The 5,174-nt window shown below is 42.0% G+C and overlaps 1 long non-coding RNA gene across 1 annotated transcript in view; it reads right to left on the bottom strand.

Moving 5' to 3' along the window:
- Positions 1 to 91: 91 nt before the first annotated feature.
- Positions 92 to 5,174, bottom strand: part of LOC125486139 — a 17,708-nt gene continuing 12,625 nt past the window's right edge. The window contains exon 3 of the long non-coding RNA XR_007264817.1: positions 92 to 2,920. This is a non-coding gene — a long non-coding RNA (uncharacterized LOC125486139). The remainder of the gene's footprint in view (positions 2,921 to 5,174) is intronic.

Genomic DNA, 5,174 nt, shown 5'->3' on the forward strand with positions numbered 1-5,174 from the left:
AATTTCTGAAGAAAGGTCCAGGCCCGAAACGTCAGCCTTCCTGCTCCTCTGATGCTGCTTGGCCTGCTGTGTTCATCCAGCTCTACACCTTGTTATCTCTATGTGAATAATCTGGCTGCTTTCTTTAGTTTGCAGCTGCCTGCATTCACACTTGGTTCAGTTGAAACAATAACTCTTTTGATATTCTTGTTAGAGGTGACAATGTGTCACTTTATTATCATGCCCGTGTGCTTGTTTCCCCTTTTTGAGAAAGGCACACGCATGCAATCCACACTTCACTCCAGAGGCCAGGCCTGTGCATCATCCATGTAGCAGCAATTCACCATTAACAATATCTGATCATCATCCAGATCAGAAGTGATTTATTTTTTGTTCAAATGGTTAGAAGCAAAAAGGGATATGTGCTCTTGATCAAACAGTATTTCTAGGGTTATCCCACACTTCTTAATTTTATTAAAGATTGTCTTACAGAAATAATATCAAATACTGAGGTTATGAGAATCCTGCACTGACAAATGACTTCGTATACTGGGGGAAAGAGATGAGGTAGTACTTTTGGTCTTGAAGCCTATGGGACCACTTTCTATGAAACAATGCCAGTCAAACTGCAGGAAGCAGTAACCATAGGAGAGAGCACTGGACTAGAACAGATTAACACCATTTCAGTCCCAGCTTTCCCTTGAAATGTTAGTATGTGTTGCATGCAAGCCTTCCTTTTAATTTGATGACACAAAAATCATCCCGACTTAATACTAAGCTATGTTAATTTGACAGACGCTCTCCAGTGTAGTGTCCTTTTGGTGCCCTTTTAGTGTGGTGGTAGTGTTCCTACCTCTGAGCCAGGAGGCCTGGGTTCAAGTCGAGGCCTGTGTAATAACATCTATGAACAGCTCGATTAGAAAACATCTATGCTAGAATTCAGAGCCCTGCGGGTTCTGCGTGGTCAGGTTTAAGCCTCAGGGTGACAATTTAACAAAAATAGCTACAGTCATCAAATTTTTCAGGAAAAAGGTACATCACGCTAGCATACGAGCTGTTCTTACAGCTGGCACAGCTTTTCCAAATTTGTCTCTCTTTTCTTTTCATGAATATCCTGCAACAAATCTTAGTATTCCTGAACATACTAGAAAGAGCGCCAGAGCGAGATACATCAATTATCCCATGGCACCTTCCAGTTCTTAGTTTTGTTGTATCCACTCCATACTACATCAACCAATCAGGTAAACTGAAATATTCCTAGCTACCATCAGTTCTGAGGAAGGGTCACTTGACCAGAAATGTTAACTCTGATTTCTCTCCACAGATGCTGACAAACCTGCTGAGCTTTTCCAGCAATTCCTGTTTCTGTTTCCGATTTTCAGCATCTGCAGTTCTTGCGGTCTTTATACCAAACCAAGGTTTGGTTGAAACAACAAAGACAATGCATAGCTATAGATGTTTAATCAATATCATTATATTAATATATTCCATCATACATGCCCACTTCCGTCCTTTTTTTAAATTTTGCTGTTTGGCTTAAAGATTGTATATTCTGAAAAATAATCCTATTTGAAGATGTTGCTAATGGATGATGCACATTGGCCTAGACCTTTTGCAGTCATTGAATACTACCGGGTCCCATAGCCCCAGCTCCCTCTGACTCATTCGGGTAAATCCTGTGGTAAAGATGTTTCCCTCCCGTGTAAAAACGGCCCTCATCGGCCTCATGCCTTCATGGGGGGCCAGTTTCTCCTGAAGAAGAAAGCGATAATTAAAACAACAAGAGAACAACTGTATAACCATTTGGGGAAGCTTCGCTTCAGACAGAAATCAAAGGATTCACTTTCAATCCTGAAACCTCCAGGAGGTCTGAAGCAAATATTCCCATTGTGAGAGAGAAAGCCCTAGAACTCCTCCTCCTGGCCAACAATAAGAATACCAGCTCATGTTTTGATACAAGTCCAATTCGTTCTAGGAGTGTATGCAGTGCATAGAACCCCATGCATATGTTTCTCTGTAAAGAAATTTGCTTGCTGTCAATGTTATCATTTTAACAAAGTGGATTAGTTGGCCTGTGAAGAGGAACTCTGGTTGAGATAGAAACAGTTCTTCCCACTTTCTCTTAGCAAGGTGTCCAGCTGGGACAGAACACAGAACTCTTACAGCATTGTGAGCCAAACTATCTGGTTTGATAACAAATTACTCAATTTGTTTCTTTAACGGTACAGCCCAGTTCCAAGGAGCCTGTCAAAATAAATGCTGAATATGATCAAACTTGTATCAGGAGCAACGGGTCAAGGCGAAGGAAGAAACATTCTCAGTAACAATTCCACCGATAAGAAGCATGAGCTACAGAACAGGTCTGGAATGAGTAGTCACTTTAGTCAGTATTTATTGCTTTCAAGAGATTGATCCAATTATCATATTGGCCAATCTCCACCAAAGACAGGGAGGTGGGCAAACAGTTGGGTGGGGGACGAGTGGAGAAAAGGGATCAGGAATTCTGCAAAGATCACGTGGTGGATCAGCAAAAGCACAAATAGGAAGAATTAAACCAAACAAAGTCACAACTGGTCTACCAGTAACCAGAATGTTTGTGCTATTTCACCAATAAATGCAAAGAAACTGCACAATGCCAGAAGTGAAATTAAAAGCAAATGAGGGATTCTACTCAGGAGTTTGATCATATTCGGCTCCATTTATTGCCAAGTGGTTGTTTGGATGTGTTTGGCTTTGTCCGTTGCTTGTGTTGTGTACCAGGCTGTTGCCACAGACCCCTCCCGCCCCAGCACCAACCAGCCAATGATGAACCAGCTCCTACCGGGTCCCAGAGGGCCAGTTGCCGTTCGCTCATCTTGCTGAATCCTGTGGTGAAGACTTTACCGTTGGACGTAAAGATGGCCCTCATTGGGCGAGCGCCTTCATGTGCTTTGTTCTTTTCCTTAGTTTGTTGGTTAGTAGAGAGCAGCACGAGGAACGCCCGGGCAAGATGCATTTAGGAGGAAACAAAAACAAACATGCAGTCACAGCAACACAACATGCACAATGTTAATCCTATAGGCACCCGTTTTACAGAATATCTCATCACCCCCTCGTCCAGATTAACCTTCTACAAAATATGTCTGACTAACCAATAGCACTTGCAGTAAGGCTTCAACGTGATGCAGAAGTAGCTACACCAGCTGCTAAAAATGGCCTCAACTTGGGTTTTTGGTTCTTAGAATCTGAACTCTGGAGCTTTGTAGAGTGTTCCAAGCTTGTCAGTATAAAAGATTGGGACACAGCTCAAGTCACGCTGTATTAGTTGCTTGGTTAAGTACATCGTACACGAGATGCAACTTTTACAAAGACAGAGCACATCTATTCCACCTCACAGTCCCAGTGGTAAGGAATCCTGAGCAACATTTCTATTTCTGCCTATTTCCATTTCTGCCTATTTCCCTATCATTATCGAAAGGAAGTTGTTTCAATAACCTTTTAAATGATTTCTCAAAAATGATTAAAGAAACAAAACAAAATAACTTGATCAGTGATTGCACAAAGGCTTGACATGTGGTTTTGACATTAGCAATCTCTTAAGGAGGAGTCATAGAGTCATACAGCATGGAAACAGACACTTTGGCCCAATTTATCCACACCAACCAGGTTCCTAATAGTCCCATTTGCCTGCATTTGGCCCATATCCCTCTAAACCTTGCCTATTCATGTACCGGTTTAAATGTCTTTTAAATGTTGGAACTGTACCTGCCTCTATCAGCAGAATTGCACTGGAGTGGCAGGGCATTACACCAAGCAGAAATAGGACGCAAGCTGAGCAAATGCCACAGTGTTTTCTGCTGGATCAGTCAAAGTTGAATGAAGAGGTCTTAACCAGGTTGCAATTGTGTTTCCCCTAATAGCTTCTCACTAGCAGGCAGTCATGTGGGAAGAATTAAAGCCTGTCCATTCTCCCCCTTCCCACCTACAATAGAAAGGGGAGAAAATCATGGGGGATAAAGGGGATAACATACCTGCAAAATAATAATTAGCTTCCTCTGGGTTAACTACATGGGAGCAAAATGGTGTCTGTGAATGGTAGCTACTTTTCATTGCTGTTCTTCTGATGCCTGTGCAAGTAGGACCTAAGAAATCCGCAATCAGAAACGTTCTCATAAATTACTATAAAACTATGTATTAAATTGCCCATGGATTTGCAATAAATAATACAGTAGTCCCTACGATCAACAAAGGGAACTGTACAAAGGAAGATGTACTGCAAGAGGCTCACAGCTGAAGACAACATACACTGGCCTGGACTGACACATCCTGGAGGACATTTTTTCCAAGTTACAAACCCGAGGAATACCCAGAGGTATTCCCTATAAATTCAGATCACCAACTGAGGTGCAAGGGATAACATCATGCAATGCTTACATTTGAAGAATGGGTGATCAAAAGTAAAAACTAATGAGACCAAAATTTACAGAATTAAATTGGCAGCTAATGCCGAGGGACATTTCCAAGGTTTTGAACAAACACTAAAACAGGCAAGACACCAGTTTCATAAATTCTTAACAAGAGAAACAATGGGCCCTTGAATTCATGGAAAGTATCTACTTAAGGAGAACCCAAGTCAGGTCTCAGTTGCCATATCGTATAATCCCTGAAGAAAGGGCCAGAAGGAAATGGGTGGAAATTAACACTACTGAAACACATTCATTCAGACTAAGATTCAGTACTTTATGAGTTTTACCTTATTTGTTAAGGATGCTAAAGTTACTCTACAATTTAGTGAGTTTAAGAAGTTCAGCAGTGACAAGACCTCAATTTATGAGTGTGTGTGTTGTGTGTGTATTGTATGTGTGTGTGCGTGAGAGAGAGTGTATGTGTGTGTGAGAGAGAGGGAGAGAGAGAGTGTGTGTGTGTGTGTGTGTGTGTCTGTGAGAGAGACAGAGACTGTGTGTGTGTGAGTGAGTGAGAGATAGACTGTGTGTATGTGAGTGTGTGTGTGTATGTGTGTGTGCGCGCGCGAGTGAGAGAGAGATAGACTCTGTATGTGAGTGTGTGTGTGTGTGTGTGAGTGAGAGAGAGATAGACTCTGTGTGTGTGTGTGTGTGTGTGTGTGAGTGTGTGTGAGAGAGAGAGACAGTGTGTGTGTGTGTGTGTGTGAGATAGACTGTGTGTGTGTGTGTGTGTGTGTGTGTGTGTGTGTGTGT

Source organism: Rhincodon typus, chromosome 26 (assembly GCF_021869965.1).
Source record: "Rhincodon typus isolate 14 chromosome 26, sRhiTyp1.1, whole genome shotgun sequence".
Taxonomy (NCBI): Eukaryota; Metazoa; Chordata; class Chondrichthyes; order Orectolobiformes; family Rhincodontidae; genus Rhincodon; species Rhincodon typus.